The sequence below is a fragment of the Salmo salar genome, chromosome ssa10, assembly GCF_905237065.1.
Source record: "Salmo salar chromosome ssa10, Ssal_v3.1, whole genome shotgun sequence".
NCBI lineage: Eukaryota > Metazoa > Chordata > Actinopteri > Salmoniformes > Salmonidae > Salmo > Salmo salar.
In genome coordinates this window covers 14489205-14513137 of record NC_059451.1, presented here as the reverse complement: position 1 = coordinate 14513137, position 23933 = coordinate 14489205, and the positions used below count along the sequence as shown (strand labels likewise).

The 23933-nt window shown below is 44.6% G+C and overlaps 1 protein-coding gene across 3 annotated transcripts in view; it reads right to left on the bottom strand.

Moving 5' to 3' along the window:
• LOC106613570 (rab GTPase-activating protein 1-like) overlaps positions 1 to 7470 on the bottom strand; it is a 168969-nt gene extending 161499 nt beyond the window's left edge. For 2 of the 3 annotated variants that reach the window (XM_014215968.2, XM_014215971.2), the window contains exon 1: positions 7384 to 7470. The gene's annotated coding sequence lies outside the window, so the exon portion shown is untranslated. Of the gene's footprint in view, positions 1 to 6337; positions 6360 to 7383 lie in introns of those variants that run through there. The other variant, XM_014215969.2, reaches the window with a different exon arrangement.
• Positions 7471 to 23933: the final 16463 nt, after the last annotated feature.

The following is a 23933-nucleotide window of genomic DNA, read 5'->3' as shown; positions in this document are numbered from 1 at the left end:
CTGGGATTAAAAATAAGTTTAAAAAAAATATAGGACAAAACACTCATCACAACAAGAGAGACAACACAACACTACATAAAGAGAGACCTAAAACAACAATATAGCAAGGCAACACAACATGACAACATGGTAGCAGCACAAAACATGGTAGAAACATTATTGGGTACAGACAACAGCACAAAGGGCAAGAAGGTGGAGACAACAATACAACAAAGCAGCTACAACTGTCAGTAAGTGTCCATGATTGAGTCTTTAAATGAAGAGATTGAGATAAAACTGTCCAGTTTGAGTGTTTGTTGCAGCTCGTTCCAGTCACTAGCTGCAGCGAACTGAAAAGTGGAGCGACCCAGGGATGTGTGTGCTTTGGGGATCTTTATCAGAATGTGACTGGTAGAATGGGTGTTGTATGTGGAGGATGAGGGCAGCAGAAGATATCTCAGATAGGAGGGAGTGAGGCCTAAGAGGGTTTTATTAATAAGCATCAACCAGTGGGTCTTGTGACGGGTAAACAGAAAAGACCAGTTTACAGAGGAGTATAGAGTGCAGTGATGTGTCCTATAAGGAACATTGGTGGCAAATATGATGTCAGAATGGTACAGAACATCTAGCCGCTCGATAGCACCTTTAACTGCCGATCTATAAATGATGTATCCGTAATCTAGAATGGGTAGGATGGGCATGTGAATCAGGGTTAGTTTGGCAGCTGGGGTGAAAGGAGCGATTACGATAGAGGAAACCAAGTCTAGATTAAACTTTAGCCTGCAGCTTTGATATGCGCTGAGAGAAGGACAGTGCACCGTCTAGCCATACTCTCAAGTACTTGTACGAGGTCACTACCTCAAGCTCTAAACCCTCAGGGGTAGTAATAACACCTGTGGGAAGAGGGGCATTCGTCTTACCAAACCACATGACCTTTGTTTTGGAGGTGTTCAGAGCAAGGTTAGGGTAGAGAAAGCTTATTGAACACTAATACCATACCCAAACCGGACGCCATCGTGCGCAAATTGATTTTGTCCCCCCCACACGACATGCAGGTTGAAATATCGGAAACTCTAAACCAATTATATTAATTTGGGGACAGGTCAAAAAGCATTAAACATTTATGGCAATTTAGCTAGCTAATTTGTCCTATTTAGCTAGCTTGCTGTTGCTAGCTATTTAGCTAGCTTGCTGTTGCTAGCTAATTTGTCCTGGGATATAAATGTTGAGATATTATTTTAGCTGAAATGCACAAGGTCCTCTACTCTGACAATTAATCCACACATAAAAAGATCAACCGAATGGTTTCTAGTCATCTCTCCTCTTTCCAGGCTTTTTCTTCTTTGGACTTTATATGGTGATTGGCATCTAACTTTCATAGTATTGCCACGACGACCGACCGAACTCAATTCATGAGTATCTGCTTATATAAACCAATGAGGAGATGGGAGAGGCAGGACTTGCACTAAAATAGAACTGACTTCTATTTTAGCGCTTAGCAACGCAGACGCTCGTTGGCGCACATGTGCGCGAGCAGTGTGGGTGCAATGATTGAATAACATGTATGTGTATAAATGGATGAGAGCTTCCTGCTGCCTGAGCTATGTTGATGTAAATTGAGAAGCATGTGGGGCCTAGGATCGAGCCTTGGGGTACTCCCTTGGTGATAGGCAGTAGCTGAGACAGCAGATGTTCTGACTTTATACAATGCACTCTTTGAGAGAGGTAGTTAGCAAACCAGGCCAAAGACCCCAATACTCCTTAGTCGGCCCACAAGAATGGAATGGTCTACAATATCAAAAGCTTTAGCCAAGTCAATAAAAATAGCCGCACAATATTGCTTAGAATCAAGGGCAATGGTGACATCATTGAGGACCTATGGTTGCAGTGACACATCCATAACCTGAGCGGAAACCAGATTGCATACCCAAGAGAATACTATAGCCATCAAGAAAGCCAGTCATTTGATTATTGACAATTTCTTCCAACAATTTTGATAAACAGGGCAAAATAGAAACAGGCTTATTACAGTTAGGATCAGCTTGATCTATGGATGGGTAAAGTCTGTCTAAAGCCCTACAGCCTGTGGCTATGACATCATCCTGAGTTCCTGTGGAGAGCGAGGCTTGCTGCTTGGTTACAGCAACTGGTGACAGCAACTTTCCTGCCTCTGGGAAATAAGTTGCAGTGAAGTGGGATACACACAGGCCTGTCACTTCTGCATGGCCTGCCTGACACCAGTTGACTAAGAGTGCATCTTCAAGCTAGAAAACAGGGTGAGAAACAGAATCCTCAGAAGGAAAGGAAGAGGTTAGACAGACTGAGTAAGCATTTGAGCCCTGCATGAGGCTTTTCTCCAAGCAGCGTTTTTGCTTCCAAAGAATATCAAACTACTTCTGTTAGGCCCATGTAATTGCAAAAAATAAATAAAAAAAATAATAAAAAAATTAAATTAAAATTCGCTGAAGTTGGAGACTTATTTCCCTCAACAACTTTAAACATCAGCTACCTGAGCTGCTAACTGATCGCTGCAGCTGTACATAGTCCATCTGTAAATTGCCCGCCAAATCTACCTACCTCATCCTCATACTGTTTTTATTTTATTTACTTTTCTGCTCTTTTGCACACCAGTATCTCTACTTGCACATCATCATATGCTCCTTTATCACTCCAGTGTTAATCTGCTAAATTGTAATTATTCGCTCCTATGGCCTATTTATTGCCTACCTCCTCACGCCTTTTGCACACACTGTATATAGACTTTCTTTTTTTCACCTGTGTCATTGACTTGTTTGTGTTATTGGCTTGTTTATTGTTTACTCCATGTGTAACTGTGTTGTTGTTTTTGTCACACTGCTTTGCTTTATCTTGGCCAGGTCGCAGTTGTAAATGAGAATTTGTTCTCAACTAGCCTACCTTGTTAAATAAAGGTGAAATAAAAAAAAATCTAAAAAAAACGTATAAATAGCCGAATATTAGGGTACCATTTTTAGTTTTAGGTTAGGCTACATAATGTTGAGACCTCCCTAATAATAACTTTTAAGCTAGTTTGCACAACATTGTTCAGTCTTTGCTCATAACTTTATACTATATTCCTTGACCAAAGTGATGTTATTTAAGCCTAAACTTGAGTTGTTTGTCTGTGTGTGTGAGAGAGGCACTTTGCAAATGTGTTTAACACTTAAAAGGATGCTTCAAGATGTTGGCAATAAAGCCCTTTATCTACTTCCCCAGAGTCAGACGAACTCATTTATACCATTTGTATGTCTCTGCATGCAGTTAGAATTAAGTAGCTAACTAGAGTTAACGCAATTGCTAACTTGCATGCTAGTAGATACCATAGACGTCAACTTTATTTATACTGGATGCAGATACATAAAAACAGTATCGATGAGTTCATCTGACTCTGGGGTTAGTAGATAAAGGGCTTCATTACTAAAATCCCGAAGTACCCCTTTAAAATGAAAACACATCTGATGCTGCAGAAGTGTGAAACTGCAGTACAGTAGCTAAATGTCTCGTGTTCTTTAGAATAAACAACTCCACTACTGTATTTGTTCTTCTGGTATAAGGTCACTAAGACTTGTGAAATAAGGTTGTTTGCACTACCTGATACAGTCAGGGTGCTGAGGTAGCCCTATAGCGCTTGCCATCCTCATGTATACAGTTAATAACAGTAAGTACAGTTCTTACACAGTAACATTCTGTCTTAGCTCATAACATTGGAGAAGAGTTCTAGTTAAGGACGGGGCAAATGACTACCTGTTTCGCACCATGTGTTCGACATTGGAAGGTATGTACATAATCTGCAGACTGTTCTGACTAGGAGGTCCTTGTTTGCGTCGGCGAGCAGTGCACAAGAAATAACTAAATCCAATTGTTAGACGCTAACAATTGGATTGCCCCCTCCAAATAAAAAACAAACATGGATGTCAATGTCTGCGAGCATACACTCCACACTGCCCATATTGCGAGGCCGATTAGTTAGGACAAACTGGTGTGAAACACAAAAAGGTGTGCGTGCAAAGCGAGAACAGCATGGAATCCATGTTTGGTTTGGATAGAATGAATTATTTCATGGGCACTGCTCTGTGATGCAAACAAGGACCTCCTAATCAGAACCGTCTACCGATTACGGAACTCTGTGTTGTTGTATGTGTCGAACTGCTACGCTTTATCTTGGCCAGGTCGCAGTTGCAAATGAGAACTTGTTCTCAACTAGCCTACCTGGTTAAATAAAGGTGAAATAAAAATGTTTAATAAAATAGGCTCAAGATGTGGGAAAAGTGTCGCCAAGCAACCACAGGCACAGGGCGGCAAATTACTTGCAAAGTGGGTATATGTTACCAGACCCAAGTTCTACTCAGGTCTACAAAACTAGGCTACCGTAGGTGCTGTATATCTTTGGATTGAATGATCTCAGAAATGTCATCTTAAAATGACATGCCTACACTTCAGACTGTTTTTGCAGGTTATAGTGCATTCTCAGCTGTGTATGACCACTCTCCTCCCATGAGCTAGCTACCAACAGACAGACGGACAATGTAGAACGTTACCATCAATGTCTAGAAGTTTCAGTGAAACTAAGCTAAGTATAGGTGTGGACAAAATCCAAACTTTTTAGCATACCAGTAGTCCACATCAGGTGTCCAGTTTGTTCATTTCACACTAGGCCTGATAGCCCAGGATCAATTTCACACCAACTTATAATAAGCCTGATAGCTGAGGCATACATCAACTTTCACATGAATGGATGATAAGGTCCAACTCTTGAGTTGAAGCAGTTGAAAAGCGAATTGCTGCAAATAGCTTGTTATTAAGTTAGTCAATGGTTATGTGTTGGTCAGGTTTTACACTTTCCCCACCTCTACAATCCCCTCACAAACAGTGTTACATAAATTGCAGGACAAGCTAGCTATAACATGAGGAAATGTACTGTAGTTCATATCTAACGTTAGCTAGCTAGTTACCTTGAGTACAATGATGTTGGCAAACTAATGTACCCTTCCAGCTCAAGAAAACCCTTCTCAGTAGAGGTTTTCGGCTGTTTCGCCCACGGTTGGCTGCATGTGAACTACAATTCCGACTCTGCGTTTTAACATTTAGGAACGTCAATCATTGCTTGAGAAACGGTTTTTGAAACATATGCCCCTTATCTTTCATATCGGCGAGAAAGAATCTTGCAAATACAAAAATACACACTTAGCTAGCTACTGTAGCAGATTTACACAGATGCATATTCTGTACACTTCCTCCCCAGATATGCTTAATGTTACACAAAGGTGTTCTGAGCAAGATATAATTTATGTTTGAATACCCATACTAACATACTGTATACTACATACCTAATGAGCATATACTACATACTATTAGTTTATTTTAGTATACTGTAAATTAACAGAATCCTTTCAGTTGAGCGTACTTGCGCTTCGCCTGTCTACCGGAAGTTAATGCTGTTGCTATGCAACCTCTGCTAGCTTGTTAGCATAGCAAATTACTAGCTAGACATTTTACGACTTCGGGTGTGTTATTAAATTCAATCTGGAGTGTCAGAGTGCGCTCTGGGCGTTCCTAAATTCAGAGCATTTTCAGATTGTTCGTTTGTAAATTCAGACCGTTTAGGTCTCGGCGCGTTCAGAGCGCACACTGCCAGGCAGTCACAAGCCAACTGGCTAACTTGCTAGCTACTTCCAGACACAAATGAGAGAACGCCTCACTCTGACCATTTTACTCGCCATAGCAGAGCTGGTTAGGCTGTTTTCATGTTATCCAGAGTGTTGGTGACTGTAACTGTGCTACTGGCAACAATTTAATTACGTTTTTTTGCCACCGTTTTACAGACACCAGACATATTCAACTGGTGTTGAGTGTTCATAAATACATCAGTTATTCTGTGTTCTGGCACACCTACTCTCAGACAAGAGTGCTCTGAAATCGTAGTAGATAACCAGAGTGGATTTAAGAACACACCTGTGTGTTCGTAAATTCAACTTCTTAGTTCAACTAAGAATGACGGGAATAGTCAAGTCAATAAACGTTGGGTAGTTGGAGAGCATATAGCTAATATACTGGCAAGTTCGATGTATTAGTGGCAAAGTAACGTTAGGTATCTGGCTAACATACCGGTACATAACGCAGTAATGATATACTATGCGGTTCGTTAGCTACGCTATCCTTACGAACCGCATAGTATATCATTACTGCATTATGTACCGGTATGTTAGCCAGCTACCTAACGTTACTTGTCCACTAATACATTGTCAGCCAACATAATGTGTAAGGTAAATTACTTGAAAAGCCATTACATTGCACAACATTTTCTTAACATTTGTCATAATTAGTTAAAGCAATGAATTACTATTCACTGTCGTTGGACTTCGGCTGTATATTTTCCTGAATTTCTTCAAATCTGAAAACAATGTGAAGCCACGCCTATTTTCTGAAGAATTGCATTATGGGCCCTAAAAGCACAGAAATAGTGTCCACTGCTTGTATACTTTGTATTTTGGCTAATGTAGTACGACATCCGGGAACTTTCGGCATACTAACTATATCCATACTATTACCAATAAGCATACTATATACTCAGTTTAGGTCTCACATAGTACGGTTTGTATGAGTATTCGAACACATAGATAACACAGGTGGTCAGCTCGGTCTTCTGTAAACAAGGGCTGTTACCTTAAGATATTGCAGTGTGGGAACACTAACCCTATAAAAGGTGTAGTAATTTAATTAACCTCTTATGATTTCTCGCAGATATTAAAAGATACCATCTACGTTGCTTATGTTTCCAAACCCGTACCTTAAGCGATGCATGTCAACGTTTAGAGCAAGCGTGGGGGACACAAACGTCCCCCGGGAGTAAGACACCTTCATCAATAGGCTCTAAAGCTAACGTTAGCGTCTATACTAAGTTAGATAACTAGCTAGTTAGCCTCTCAAAACTAATAAACTGGCCAGTTAGCTAGCAAGTACTTCGTAGAAAAGCATGCCACAATTGTGAGGTTGCAAGCTAGCGACGTTACATTTTGATGTATTAGCGAAAATGACAGTTTAACACTTAAGATATAATGCAACGTGAATGTAAAACCAGGGCAGTCACAACAGAACTAACGTTAGCGTCATTTGTAAAAGCACACATACTGGGCAACAGGACGCGCCTGCTGGCTATCTGTGCTAGCCACGGAGGAGGTATAAAGAACTAGCTAGCCATGCTAATGGTTTGGCTAGTTAGCCTGCGAATGACTCAAAACAGCACCACCAAATTTAAGTGGTGAATACTCGCGCAAGAAATAAAGTAAAAACAAAGTCACAACTAAAATGTCAGTAAGAATATCAAATTGCCATTTTCATCACACGCAATTGTCGAAGATAAATGTCTTAAGAAGGTAGATAACTTACTTGTTTAGAGTGACCGCCTCCGGAGGAGTAGCTGTCAAGTTGCAGCAGCAAGACAAGCACTGTGACGCCAACCACGATAAGGATTAGCGATTTGCTTTAAAAATAAAAGTCCACATTTGAAAGTGATTCAAACGGATACAAATAGTGGAATCATGCCATATTTGGACTACATAATGCTAAACAACGTCCGGATGTTATATAAATTAAACAAAATACAATAATTAGTTCACTTGACACAAAAGTAAGAATCAGTTGAAATCGCACAGTAGATGTATTACAATTCAGAATTGTATTTGGGCATACTTACAGTATATGCACTGAACAGCCTAACCTATGGTTATTGCACCCATGAAATGGTGTATCAGCCTACTCAGTGACACTTGCATAGCACAACTGTGAGTTTACACACATATTAGCGTCTTAGCTTTATTGCAGGACTTTGACTGTGGGAAATCACCTTTCCAGTCAGTCTATTGGGTGTATTATTAGTATTATACCTTTATTTCAACAAGGAACACAGACTGAGACTAAGGTCTCTTTTACAGCTGGGCCCTGCGTATACATGTTTACACATACAGTTTAGGTACAATGATTAAAAAACTAAACAAGACCAAATCAAAATCAAATCAAATGTATTTATATAGCCCTTCGTACATCAGCTGATATCTCAAAGTGCTGTACAGAAACCCAGCCTAAAACCCCAAACAGCAAGCAATGCATGTGAAAGAAGCACGGTGGCTAGGAAAAACTCACTAGGAAAAACTCCCTAGAAAGGCCAAAAACCTAGGAAGAAACCTAGAGAGGAACCAGGCTATGAGGGGTGGCCAGTCCTCTTCTGGCTGTGCAGGGTGGATATTATAACAGAACATGGTCAAGATGTTCAAATGTTCATAAATGACCAGCATGGTCTAATAATCATAGTAGTTGTCGAGGGTGCAACAAGCACGTCCGGTGAACAGGTCAGGGTTCCATAGCCTCAGGCAGAACAGTTGAAACTGGAGCAGCAGCACGGCCAGGTGGACTGGGGACAGCAAGGAGTCATCATGCCAGGTAGTCCTGAGGCATGGTCCTAGGGCTCAGGTCCTCCGAGAGAAAGACAGAAAGAGAGAATTAGAGAGAGCATATTTAAATTCACACAGGACACCGGATAAGACAAGAGAAATACTCCAGATGTAACAGACTGACCCTAGCCCCCTGACACATAAACTACTGCAGCTTAAATACTGGAGGCTGAGACAGGAGGAATCAGAAGACACTGTGGCCCCATCCGATGATACCTCCGGACAGGGCCAAACAGGCAGGATATAACCCCACCCACTTTGCCAAAGCACAGCCCCCACACCACTAGAGGGATGTCTCCAACCACCAACTTACCGTCCTAAGACAAGGCCGAGTATAGCCCACAACGATCTCCGCCATGGCACAACCCAAGGGGGGGACGCCAACCCAAACAAAATGATCACAGATAACACAAAAAAAATACAACAGCAGATTATTACATTTACACATAGGGTATTCCCCTAACAGCACAAGAACTTGCATTACCCAAAACAGTTACAAGCAATACAAAAATAAAAATCCTCCAATAAATATTTAAAATCAGCAAGGGGGACAAGAGTCTTAAGTTTAGTCTGCAGGCTATTCCATGGGCAAGGAGTGTAACAGGAAAAGGCAGCCATACCCAACTCTGTGGAAATCGCATAGGCCTCAAGTGTGTAATCCATGCTTGAGACCTGGTTTTAGGAATTCTAATATTGATGAGGGATGATAAATAAGAAGGTAGTTTATTCAGAAGTGCTTTATAGACAAACACGAGAGCATGTTGTTCTCGTCTCATGGACAACGAAGTCCAACCCACATTTTGATATAAAACACAGTGGTGAGTTCTGTAGCTAGCACCCGTAATAAACCTAAGTGCTCAATGATGAGTAGCATCCAGCGATTTAAGTGTTGATGCTGTAGCATGCATGTAAATAATGTCCCCATAATCTATAACAGACATAAAAGTAGCTTGCACAATTTGTCTTCTATTTGTAAAGGACAAACATGTCCTGTTTCTATAGAGGAAGCCTAGCTTGATTTTTAGCCGTTTACAAAGTTCGTCAATATGCATTTTAAAAGACAGTTTATTATCCAACCATATCCCTAAGTATTTATATGCAGAGACCTGATTAATTCGAGAACCATCTAAGCTCTAAAGTGCAACTGTATTTTCAACCAACTTTTTGAACCTATTAAAAATCATAAAATGTGTTTTCTTTGCATTTAAAACAAGTTTCAGCTGTATAAAAGACCCTTGTAATATCTTAAAATCTGTCTCCAATAGTGATAATGCTTGGTCAGTCGTTTTAGCGATAGAGTACATGACAGTGTCATCAGCATATAAATGAATTTGACACTTTCTTATCTCATCACCGATATTGTTTATGTAGAGAGTGAACAGTAATGGACCAAGTATAGAACCTTCTGGGACCCCTTTAACCAACTCCAATGGCTCCGACTGGATGCCGTCGACTCTAACAGCCTGACTTCTATCCTTTAGATAGTCATGAAACCAACGACAGGCATCCAATCCCAGTCCTATTGACGACAGCGTACACAAAAGTATCGCATGGTCTACAGTGTCAAAAGCTTTAGACAAATCTATGAACAAGGCGGCACAGTACTTTCTATTATCTAGGGCATTAGTAATATCATTTACAACACGTACAGTGGCCGTAATAGTACTGTGTTTAGGTCTGAAGCCAGATTGATTACTAGAAAGAGTATTGTTAACAGTTAAAAAAGATTGTAGTTGCCTATTCACCAATGACTCTAGAATTTTAGCCAAACAGGAGAGCTTAGAGATGGGCCGATAATTATCCAATTCACTACCATCACCTCCCTTGAGGAGTGGTAAAACAAAAGCTGTTTTCCAAGATTTAGGAATCTTTCCTACGACAAATGTTTGATTAAAGATATGCGTCACTGCACTAGCAATAATAGGTGCCGCACACTTGAGTAAATATGGATCCAGACTGTCAGCGCCTAATGATTTCTTAGAATCTATTGCAGATAGTGCAGATAAGACCTCATCTTCTGTGACTTTTTGAAAATGAAAAACCGGCTTACTGTTTTCCACATTAGTATTAGGCATTCATGTTGCACTGTTTAAACGGTGAGGTTTGAGCCTTGATTTCTGATTTGGCTGAAAGCCATGGTATATCAGACTGTAACCACGGGTATGACAAAACGTTTAGTTTCACTGCTCTAATTATGTTTCTAACCAATTTATAATACCAATAAGGCTCCTCTCGGGTTTGTGATATATGGCCAATATACCACGGCTAAGGGCTGTGTCCAGGCACTCTGCAACAAGAACAGCCCTTAGCCATGGTATATTGGCCATATACCACACCTCCTCAGGCCTTATTGCTTAGGTATAGCCTAGCCTATGGATGTTAGATAGCCTACTTAATGACACTCACAGAACACAATTCCAGTCAGTCTATTGGTTCTGTTAGTGTCACTAAGTAGGTTGATGCTCCATTTCATGGGTGCAACATCTATAGGTTAGTTAGGCTGTGCAGTGCATTTAAGTATTCCCCAATGCAATTCTGGAGTGTAATACATCCACAGTGCAATTTCAACAGATTTCTACGTTTCTGGTGTTACATTTCATTTTATTTCACCTTTATTTAACCAGGTAGGCAAGTTGACAACAAGTTCTCATTTCCAACTGCGACCTGGCCAAGATAAAGCAAAGCAGTTCGACACATACAACACAGAGTTACACGTGGAGTAAAACAAACATAGTCAATAATATAGTAGAAAAATAAGTCTATATACAATGTGAGCAAATGAGATGAGATAAGGGAGGTAAAGGCAATAAATAGGCCATGGTGGCAAAGTAAATACAATATAGCAATTAAAACACTGGAATGGTAGATTTGTAGTGGATGAATGTGCAAAGTAGAAATACTGGGGTGCAAAGGAGCTAAATAAATAAATTAACATGGTGGCGAAGTAATTACAATATAGCAAGTAAAACACTGGAATGGTAGATTTGCAGTGGATGAATGTGCAAAGTAGAAATACTGGGGTGCAAAGGAGCAAAATAAATAAATACAGTAGGGGAAGAGGTAGTTGTTTGGGATAATTATAGATGGGCTATGTACAGGTGCAGTAATCTGTGAGCTGCTCTGACAGGTGGTGCTTAAAGCTAGTGAGGGAGATAATATGTTTCCAGTTTCAGAGATTTTTGTAGTTCGTTCCAGTCATTGGCAGCAGAGAACTGGAAGGAGAGGCGGCCAAAGGAGGAATTGGCTTTGGGGGTGACCAGTTAGATATACGTGCTGGAGCACGTGCTACGGGTGGGTGCTGCTATGGTGACCAGTGAGCTGAGATAAGGGGGGACTTTACCCAGCAGGGTCTTGTAGATGACCTGGAGCCAGTGGGTTTGGCGATGAGTATGAAGTAAAGGCCAGCCAACGAGAGTGTACAGGTTGCAGTGGTGGGTAGTATATGGGGCTTTGGTGACAAAACGGATGGCACTGTTATAGACTGCATACAATTTCTTGAGTAGGGTACTGGAGGCTATTTCGTAAATGACATCGCCGAAGTCGAGGATCGGTAGGATGGTCAGTTTTACGAGGGTATGTTTGGCAGCATGAGTGAAGGATGCTTTGTTGCGAAATAGGAAGCCAATTCTAGGTTTAACTTTGGATTGGAGATGTTTGATGTGAGTCTGGAAGGAGAGTTTACAGTCTAGCCAGACACCTAGGTATTTGCAGTTGTCCAAATTAACAAATGATAGTTTTTTGTTGAATTTATATAACAGTATTCTGACCTTGTTTAGCATTATCTAGTCCAAATATGGCATTTCCACTTACACTATTTGTATCCGTTTTAAATCACTTTCAATTGGTGACTTTTATTTTGAGTGCGAACCGTACATGCCACTATTGTGGCTAGCTTCACATAGGTGTGAGGTACAGCTCCTCCGCGAGCCCACCGGTTCCATGCACGTTCACGGCGCAGTTACTGCTCCAGGCGCAAGGCACGAGAGCGAGCCCGTAGTCTTGGTTTTATTGCACCCGTTTCATTCGGATGGTCAAAGGTGGTGGTGTGATGAACTCAGTGGCGATTTTAGCATGTAAATCTTGGTGGGGCAAACAACAAAAATGTTGTGGATGCATGCCAGCAAAACCACAATATATTAATTGCACTATAACGGTGACAAACTGTGCCCACAAACTGTTAGGGCCTACATAAAGCTATCCCAACAGCAGTCCCAACACCTTACCACTGCTACACCTGGCTGTCAGCGGAGCCTTGTTTGGCAGCAAAACAGTCAATTCAACCTCATTTACTGCCTTTAAAAAAAACAGCTGATATGGCTGACTTGCTTAAACAAATGTGGTTTCTACTGACAATTGTGCTGTACAAACTATGGCATAATGGGACGACAAGCGGATCAAAGGCAATCCGTTATTTTGATTAAGACAATGTGCGAGCTAGGACGGACGTAGTCAATATAACTATTTGTTTAGCACTTTTGAAATGTACAGCGACAGTATTCAGAACATGGGCCATTATTACAGTGTTCTCCCTGTACACCAAGTCAGAACCTTAGGATAAATAAAGGGGGCATATAAGCAGATATTGAAAGCTCTTACAATATTCGATGATTACATTTCTCTAAAACAGGTTATAGGCTACATGTGCACCAAGTCAGAAAAGTAGGCGAAATTAAGATGGGAAAATAGACAAAATTATTAGGGTGAGGCACATGGGCTACTAACAGCTTACTACACAACATACACTTAGTATTACTTTCTTAGCCACAGTATACATATCTCCCTGGCATATTACATCATTTATGCAGTAGCGTACAATACATTTTTGGACTCACCTTGTTGTGCTGTGCTCACTTGAACAGGAAGGTGTCGCAGCAGTCCTTCGTGCGCCATTCTCTGGATTTATGGTGATTTCAAGACAAATGGGAACTCTGAAAAAAACAAGGTTGAATCATGATGACGTCAGTGATCTTCAGGTCGTAGCTCTAGAAAGAGGTTCAAGTTCCCGACTTACAATTTTGAGTTAGATGACCGTTCAGAACGTAATGTCCCAGTCGGAGCTCGTTTTTTCCCAAGAGTTCCCAGTTGTCTTGAACTCATTGAAGTCAGATTTCCCAGTTCTGAGTTAACGGTTGTTTTGAGCGCGGCAGAAATCATGCTGTATTGATAGCATGGCCAATGTTGAATGTTTATCATTTTAAGCTTGGAAAAGAGACCCTTAAACCCAGAATTGAGACCACACACACCCACTCCACTGAATAGCAGGCTAGTGATTGCTTTTCAATGCTTGCAGTTAGCCACTGATTCCTTCCAAACCACTCATTGTTGAATTTGCGATTTCCAACTTGTTGTGTAATGTTTATATCCAATGGCCGATGAGAACCGATACGTTTTATCTATAATTTATCTTCATTATTTCTCTGTATATGACAAGGATTAAAAAGATTGTCGACTTCATTCATGATGATGACTGCTAGCTAAGATTTTGAAAGTATGATGTTGACATGATCAGTCCAATCAAAGCTACTGAAGATATAATGTGATTTGATGTAATTTTATCTGTGGCCAATGAACTTGAGCCTTCTTGGATGGGCACTTCTAATGTAACTCTATGGCAGCACCCAAGGGGCATGAATTTTCGAGCTGTACCCTTAGTTCTCTTTCAGGTATTCGTTTCGGTGTTTCACTTATGGGATACGCCCCCAGCGTATTCGTCAGAAGCCTTTATTACACTATGCCAGCCATGCCTGGGAAGGGTGTCCCTCCTACCCTATAAAAGGCCCAACGCAGCGTCTCTGAGTCATTCAAAATCTTCTTCTCACTTTTCATCAGAAAGCTTACCTCGACACGACTGCATTTTCCAGAAATAGCTCAACTGTCCACAGACGTGAGCATACAACTCGCGCACCGGCCACTATTCTCGGGACTGTGCAGTGGTGACAATTTTCTTTTCCTTCACCATAGCTAAAGGAGGATTATTCAAGGGAGAAACGGGTACAGCTGTGACACAGCTAACTCATTCACAACCAAGTTAGCTCTTTCCAAACAGTCACTAGATGCTGGAAAAGCTAGCCACCATGCTAGCTAGCTTTTTGTTGTTGGTGCTTTGGCAAGAAAGGTTTTTACTAGCTACACCAAGCTATCTTTTCTAACCTGTCCTTCAGAAACGGTATTCGGCTATCACACCGAGAGCCACCGTTGGAGATAACCCACTAATCGCTAGCTATCGTACTAACCTACCACGCTAGGTTTTTTCTGACAACTAAAAACATAACATCCAAGCTATGGCGACAAAAGCATCTGCCACCCCAAACGAGGAGTAGCTCCCGGCACGAATCTGCTCCTGTGGAAACAAGATATCTGCCAAGGTCACCCACTCTGTGTGCTCCGCTTGCCTTGGGCTGCAACATACACAGGAAGCATTAGACTCTCCCGGCTCCTGTCCACACTGTGCTTTCTTCACTGTGAAGAGCCTCCGTCGCAGGCTAGCACGCCAAGCTAGCCTGAGTCAACAGGACCCTGACATGGGGGCCAGCGTCCGCGATGGCTCACCAGAGGCGATGGATATCGCTAGCTGAGGCGACGGCTAGCGCTAGCTGGGGAGATCAGCTCGACACTATTGCCCCGCTGTTGGAAGACTCCAGCAATGACCTCGCGACCCCCCTGCTGGGCTTCCTGAGTGGAGACAACAACGACTCCACAGGGTTTTCCGACAGCCTCCTTTCAGAATCATCGGAGGGAGACGAAGACTCCTTCATCCCCTCAAGCCAGGCCACCAAGCCTCCTGCTGGGGAATCCCAAACCGGTCACGCAGGTGGGGTACTATCCCCACCAGCTCTCTTTGTGTGAATCTGCAGGACATGTTTAAACGCGCTGCAAATAAACTGGTGATTGCTACTGGGCCAGGGAGAGACCACCACGCCCCACTACGAAGGTAAGAGGCTACCCAAAGCTAAACGGGCAGCCAGACAATTACTACATCTTAGCCGTACCTGAAGTACACCTTTCTCCTCAATGAACCCTGTCCAGGGTGAGTCGGTGTAGAACTGTGTTAACATGACAGGGATTATGCTTGCCCACATGCCCCCCATCGAACCCCTGGTGGCTTTCCATCTACACCCCAGCCAGAAGTCCTCCATGACCTCCACTGGTCCCACCTTACCAACCAAGTACGAGCGCTTCCAGTTGTCTGTGACAGAGAAGGTCTACAGGTCGGTCACCACAGCGGTGAGGGCTCTCAGCACCGCCTTGATGCTCTCGGCATACCAAGCTGAGCTACAGGAGGAGCTAGCGGTCACACCGGAGCTGGGTTTATGGGATGAGATATTTATTGCCACAGAACTCAACCTGTGTCTGCTCAAGGCCACTGTCCAGGCGCCAGGAAGAGCAATGGGGCTCATGATATCCCAGGAGAGGGCTCGATGTCTCAACCTATCCACGGTGTCTGATAGTGAGAAGCTGAAGATCCTGGATGCTCCAGTAGATCCTAAAGACCTTTTCGGTCCCACCGTCGAGATGTAACGGTGCGAGGAGAAAAAGAGGGAGTGTCTGTCTGCCCAGGAAGACACAAGCCTGTGCCTCGCCACACCTTTACCCAGGCTGCAGCAGGTTGACCTCCCCCAAACTTTAAGATCCCCAGACCCCCATCCCCCCAGGCTGCGAACCCAGGGCAGCAGAGAACCTTGGACCCTAAGGGCCCCTGGTCTAAGAAGCATCCCTTCCCACCCATGGCACTAAGGGGCCAGCCTGCCCCTAACCCCACCCAGTGTCAGTTCACATTAAAAATGTTCACACTGGCCTCCAGAGTGGCGCAGTAGTCTAAGGCACTGCATCGCAGTGCGAGCTGTGCCACTAGAGATTCTGGGTTAGAGTCCAGACTCTGTCGCAGCCGGCCGCGACCGGGAGGCTCATGGGGCGGCGCACAATTGGCCCAGCGTCGTCCGGGTTAGGGAGGGTTTGGCCGGCAGGGATATCCTTGTCTCATCGCGCACTAGCGACTCCTGTGGCGGGCCGGGCGCAGTGCACGCTGACACGGTCGCCAGGTGTACGGTGTTTCCTCCAACACATTGGTGCGGCTGGCTTCTGGGTTGGATGGGCACTGTGTCAAGAAGCAGTGCGGCTTGGTTGGGTTGTGTTTCGGAGGACGCATGGCTCTTGACCTTTGCCTCTCCCGAGTCCGTACGGGAGTTGCAGCGATGAGACAAGACTGTAACTACTACCAATTGGATACAACGAAATTGGGGAGAAAAAAGGGGTGATTTCTTTTTTTTTTTTTTTTTTATAAATAAAAAATGTTCACACTAGCGCAACCAGGCTACAGGCCAAGGGCGCAGTCAGACATGTTGTTTCTCACAAAATCAAAACAAACAGGGTGCCTCTCTATAATGCCACCAGAGGGAACTACCGCTCTTTTTGTCGTGACAGGCCAGATAAGCGTGCTCCCGCTACGAGCCAGCCGGACATGCACAGTGCGTTGCCGACTTTCGTACACCCTCCCCCTGACGGAGGGTGCTGCTACACCATCTATGGGGGAAAGCCCAGTCAGCCCTCGGAGCGGAGAGAGAATTGGCGGGCATGCGCAGTGTCAAACTGGGTACAGGGCACAATAGACAGGGGGTACAGACTACAATTCGCTGTCACCCCGCCCAGATTCAAGGGATGCGACCCACGAGGGCAGAGAACAGTCAACGGGGTGTGGGGACCCCATCTCCGTTCTGGGATTAAAGTCGTTCCTCCCATTTCTGGAGGGTCGTCATGTTCTAGTCAGGACAGACAAGGGGGACTGAGATCCCCTCACTTACACACACTGTCACACAGACTGATTGTGTGGAACAGAGCGCATCTCCAGTCACTGAGAGCTACTCATGTACCGGGAGTACTGAATATGGGGGCAGATTTACTTTCCAGGGGGAATCCACTATACGGAGAGTGGAAGCTTCACCTGGAGGTAGCCAATCAGGTTTGGATGCACTTCGGCATTCCAGCAGTGGATCTTTATGCATCAATGGAGAATATTCAGTGTCCACTGTTCTTTTCCCTGAGGGATCGGGATGCACAGATGGGAGTTGGCGCACGAGTGGCCATGCGTCCTCCTGTATGCATTCCCCCCACTGGCCCTGATTTCCCCCACCCTAGCCAGGGTGCGGGAGAAGGGGCTATTGCTCATACTAATAGCGCCACATTGGCAGGATAGCAGAGATCACTCAAGTACTATGCGGTCATCCGTGGCTCTTTCCCCTGTGTCGGGACCTACTATGCCAGGCGCTAAGGGAGATTTTCCATCATAACCCGGAACGGTTGGCACTCTGTGCCTGGCACATGAATGGTTCAGCTTGAACACTGCCAGGCTTCCCCAAAATGTCATTTTGACTATTCAGTGCTAGAGCCTCATCCAGCAGGTCACTTTATAATTGTAAATGGAAAGTGTTTGAGGAATGGTGCGCTAAATCACAGACCTTTGCCATTCCAGTGCTCTGTCCCAGGAATCCTGTCGTTTCTACAGGAATTACTAGAAAAAGGAAAGGCTTTTTCTACTATTAAGGTATATCTAGCAGCTACTTAGGCTTGTCATGTGGGTTTTGGGAGCACGACACGCAACACCCCCTTGTCGCCCGTTTTATGAAGGGTGCACTTCGCTTGTGTCCGGTGTTCAAACAGCTTGCCCCGTCATGGGATTTATCAACCATTTTGGATGCTCTATGCCAATAGCCTTTTGAGCCCCTGGGTCAGGTGGAGCTGAAGATGCTTTCATTTAAGACCACGCTATTACTAGCATTGTCCTCCGCCAAGCGTGTAAGTGACATTCTCATACTCTCGGTGCACTCGTCATGTGCACAATTTGCACCCGGTAACAATAGCGTATCATTGCGGCTTAACCCCTCCTTTACCCCTAAGATTATTAACCCTTATTTGATGTGTCTTCCCCTTGAGCTGGTAGCATTTTATCCCCCACCGCTTTCCTCTCCGGAACATCAACGGTTGCATATGTTGGGTCCAGTATGCGCTCTGCGCATCTACAGTGCCTTGCGAAAGTATTCGGCCCCCTTGAACTTTTCGACCTTTTGCCACATTTCAGGCTTCAAACATAAAGATATAAAACTGTATTTTTTTGTGAAGAATCAACAACAAGTGGGACACAATTATGAAGTGGAACGAAATTTATTGGATATTTCAAACTTTTTTAACAAATAGAAAACTGAAAAATTGGCCGTGCAAAATTATTCAGCCCCCTTAAGTTAATACTTTGTAGCACCACCTTTTGCTGCGATTACAGCTGTAAGTCGCTTGGGGTATGTCTCTATCAGTTTTGCACATCGAGAGACTGACATTTTTGCCCATTCCTCCTTGCAAAACAGCTCGAGCTCAGTGAGGTTCGATGGAGAGCGTTTGTGAACAGCAGTTTTCAGTTCTTTCCACAGATTCTCAATTGGATTCAGGTCTGGACTTTGACTTGGCCATTCTAACACCTGGATATTTACATTTACATTTTAGTCATTTAGCAGACGCTCTTATCCAGAGCGACTTACAGTAGTGAATGCATACATTTCATGCCTTTTTTTGTTTGTTGTACTGGCACCCCGTGGGAATCGAACCCACAACCCTGGCGTTGCACACACCATGCTCTACCAACTGAGCCACAGGGAACCATTCCATTGTAGATTTTGCTTTATGTTTTGGATCATTGTCTTGTTGGAAGACAAATCTCCGTCCCAGTCTCAGGTCTTTTGCAGACTCCATCAGGTTTTCTTCCAGAATGGTCCTGTATTTGGCTCCATCCATCTTCCCATCAATTTTAACCATCTTCCCTGCCCCTGCTGAAGAAAAGCAGGCCCAAACCATGATGCTGCCACCACCATGTTTGACAGTGGGGATGGTGTTCAGGGTGATGAACTGTGTTGCTTTTACGCCAAACATAACGTTTTGCATTGTTGCCAAAAAGTTCGATTTTGGTTTCATCTGACCAGAGCACCTTCTTCCACATGTTTGGTGTGTCTCCCAGGTGGCTAGTGGCAAACTTTAAACAACACTTTTTATGGATATCTTTAAGAAATGGCTTTCTTCTTGCCACTCTTCCATAAAGGCCAGATTTGTATACGACTGTATACGACTGATTGTTGTCCTATGGACAGAGTCTCCCACCTCAGCTGTAGATCTCTGCAGTTCATCCAGAGTGATCATGGGCCTCTTGGCTGCATCTCTGATCAGTCTTCTCCTTGTATGAGCTGAAAGTTTAGAGGGACGGCCGGGTCTTCGTAGATTTGCAGTGGTCTGATACTCCTTCCATTTCAATATTATCGCTTGCACAGTGCTCCTTGGGATGTTTAAAGCTTGGGAAATCTTTTTGTATCCAAATCCGGCTTTAAACTTCTCCACAACAGTATCTCGGACCTGCCTGGTGTGTTCCTTGTTCTTCATGATGCTCTCTGCGCTTTAAACGGACCTCTGAGACTATCACAGAGCAGGTGCATTTATACGGAGACTTGATTACACACAGGTGGATTCTATTTATCATCATTAGTCATTTAGGTCAACATTGGATCATTCAGAGATCCTCACTGAACTTCTGGAGAGAGTTTGCTGCACTGAAAGTAAAGGGGCTGAATAATTTTGCACGGCCAATTTTTCAGTTTTTTATTTGTTAAAAAAGTTTGAAATATCCAATAAATTTCGTTCCACTTCATGATTGTGTCCCACTTGTTGTTGATTCTTCACAAAAAATTACAGTTTTATATCTTTATGTTTGAAGCCTGAAATGTGGCAAAAGGTCGAAAAGTTCAAGGGGGCCGAATACTTTCGCAAGGCACTGTACATGGACAGGACTAAGGGATTTAGGAAATGTGATCAGTTGTTTGCTTCCTGGGCGAAACCTCACACAGGTAACGTGCTCACTAAACAGCGTCTCTCCCCACTGGATAGTGGGGGTTATTGCTTTGGCCTACACAGGTAAGGGTCTTCCATCTGCTGCAGGCCTACGGGCCCATTCCACTAGATCAGTGGATCCCTGTCACGGCTTTCTTCATCGGAGGACGATATAGCTCGGGGCAGTCTGGGCAGTCTGGCAGCTCGGGGCAGTCTGGGCAGTCTGGCAGCTCGGGGCAGTCTGGGCAGTCTGGCAGCTCGGGGCAGTCTGGGCAGTCTGGCAGCTCGGGGCAGTCTGGGCAGTCTGGCAGCTCGGGGCAGTCTGGGCAGTCTGGCAGTCTGGGCAGTCTGGGCAGTCTGGGCAGTCTGGCAGCTCGGGACAGTCTGGGCAGTCTGGCAGCTCGGGACAGTCTGGGCAGTCTGGCAGCTCGGGACAGTCTGGGCAGTCTGGCAGTTCAGGGCAGTCTGGCCACTCCGGCAGTTCAGGGCAGTCTGGCCACTCCGGAAGTTCAGGGCAGTCTGGCCACTCCGGCAGTTCAGGGCAGTCTGGCCACTCTGACGACTGTTGACTGGCGGGCAGCTCTGACGACTGTTGACTGGCGGGCAGCCCTGACGACTGTTGACTGGCGGGCAGCTCTGGTGACTGTTGACTGGCGGGCAGCTCTGGTGACTGTTGACTGGCGGGCAGCTCTGGTGACTGTTGACTGGCGGGCAGCTCTGGTGACTGTTGACTGGCGTGCAGCTCTGGTGACTGTTGACTGGCGGGCAGCTCTGGTGACTGTTGACTGGCGGGCAGCTCTGGTGACTTTTGACTGGCGGGCAGCTCTGGTGACTGTTGACTGGCGAGGCTGGGTTTACGCACTTGAAGCCTGGTGCGTGGTGCTGGTACTGGGCGTACCAGATTGTGAACACGCACCTCCAGGCTAGTGCGGGGAGTGGAAACAGGACGAGTCGGACTGGGTTGACGCACTTCCAGGTCCGCACGAGAGACAGGAGCTGGAAACCCAGGGCTATGGAGGCGCACAGTCGGTCTTGATCTTACCTCCTGCACAACCCGTCTTGGCTGGATGGAACTAGTAGCCCTGTACGAGCGGGGTGCTTGTACAGGGCAGACTGGGCTGTGCAGGGGCCTGATGGTAGCCGTGCGTAGAGCGGGAGTTGGGTAGCCTGGTCCTCGGAGGCGTACCGGCGACCAGATGCGCTGCGCAGGCATCCTCCTACCAGGCTGGATGCCCGCTCTAGCACGGCACCTGCGAGGGGCTGGAATAACGCGCACCGGACTGTGCGTGCGAATGGGTGAGATAGTGCGCTCCTCAGCGAAACATGGCGCTCTCCACCTAATACGCTCCTCCATATAACCACGGGTAGCTGGCTTCCGGCTCTTCCTAGGCCTAGCCAAACTACCCGTGTGCCCCCCCCAAAAAAATTATTGGGGGTGCCTCTCGTGCTTCAACGCCAGTCTTGATCCTCGGAAACGTTCCCGGTCCTTACCAGCCATACTCCATGGGCCTTCTCCGGCCATAACCTGCTCCCATGTCCATCTCTCCACATAGTCCAACTCATAATCCCACTGCTCCTTCCTCTGCTGCTTGGTCCTGGTTTGGTGGGAGATTCTGTCCCGGCTTTCTTTGTCGGAGGACGATATAGCGAAATCGTCGTCTGAAAAGGTGGACCAATATGCAGCAGAGTTGGCGTTCATTTTCTTAATTTATTAAAGAACGTTGAACACGAAAAACAAGAAAACAATAGGCACGACCAATGACAGTTTTTGCAGGCTCACAAAACACGCAATGCAAAAACAATCTCCCACAAATCCCAGACACAAACACACCCTAATATTTGGGACTCTCAATCAAAGGCAAAGAGAAAACACCTGCCTTCAATTGAGAGTCCCAACCCCAATTAATCAACCATAGAAACACAGACTCCCTAGACTAGACATAGAATTACCTAAACATAGATCATAAACCAAAAACCCGGAAATACTAAATCAAACGCCCTTTTCCCAAAACACCACCCTGAACCACATAAAACAAATACCCTCTGCCACGTCCTGACCAAACTACAATCCCAAACTTTTTATAGTCCTGTACCCCTTCAAACATTCAACCTCCAGCTGCATACAACCTCTAGCACCAGGGTCAGCGCACTTTCAAATGTTGTTTTTTGGCATCATTGCAAGCCTGCCACACACACTATATATGATACATTTATTAAACATAAGAATGAGTGTGAGTTTTTGTCACAACCTGGCTCGTGGGAAGTGACAAAGAGCTCTTATAGGACCAGGGCACAAATAATAATATAATAATAATCAATAATTTTGCTCTTTATTTAGCCATCTTACATATAAAACCTTATTTGTTCATCAAAAATAACTCTGCAATGTTGGGTTGTATTGGAGAGAGTCTCAGTCTTAAATCATTTTCCACACACAGTCTGTGCCTGTATTTAGTTGTCATGCTAGTGAGGGCTGAGAATCCACTCTCACATAGGTACGTGGTTGCAAAGGGCATCAGTGTCCTAACAACTGAGTGCAGCCCTGCGCAGAAATCTGGAAGTGGCTTCTGATTAAATTCAATTTTCACGGAACCCCTTGTTGCAATTTCGATGAGGCTCTCTTGTTCAGATATCTATCGGTAAGTGGACTGGAGGCAGGGCATTAAAGGAATAACGAATCCAGTTGTTTGTGTCGTCCGTTTCGGGAAAGTATCTGCGTAATTGCGCACCCAGCTCACTCAGGTGCTTTGCTATATCACATTTGACATTGTCCGTAAGCTTGAGTTCATTTGCACACAAAAAAACATACAACGATGGAAAGTCCTGTGTGTTGTCCTTGTTAATGCAGACAGAGAAGAGCTCCAACTTCTGAATCATAACCTCAATTTTGTCCAGCACATTGACTATATTTGTAGAGAGTCCCTGTAATCCTAGATTCAGATCATTCGGGCGAGAAAAAACATCACCCAGATAGGCGAGTCGTGTGAGAAACTCGTCATCATGCAAGCGGTCAGAGAAGTGAAAATTATGGTCAGTAAAGAAAAGTTTAAGCTTGTCTCTCAATTAAAAAAAACGTGTCAATACTTTGCCCCTTGATAACCAGCGCACTTCTTTCTGTATGTTGTAAAAGCGTTACATGGTCGCTGCCCATATCATTGCATAATGCAGAAAATACACAAGAGTTTTGGGGCCTTGCTTTAACAAAGTTAATCATTTTCACTGTAGTGTCCAAAATGTCTTTCAAGCTGTCAGGCATTCCCTTGGCAGCAAGAGCCTCTCCGTGGATGCTGCAGTGGACCCAAGTGGCGTCGGGAGCAACTGCTTGCACGCGCGTTACCACTCCACTATGTCTCCCTGTCATGGCTTTTGCGCCATTAGTACAGATACCAACACATCTTGACCACCAAAGTCCATTTGATGTCACAAAGCTGTCCAGTACGTTAAAAATATTATCTCATGTTGCCCTGGTTTCCAGTGGTTTGCAGAAGAGGATGTCTTCCTTAATTGACCCCCCATAAACGTAACGGACATATACCAGGAGCTGTGCCAGGCCCGCCACGTCTGTTGACTCATCCAGCTGTAACGCATATAATTCACTGGCTTGTATGCGAAGCAGTAATTGTTTCAAAACAT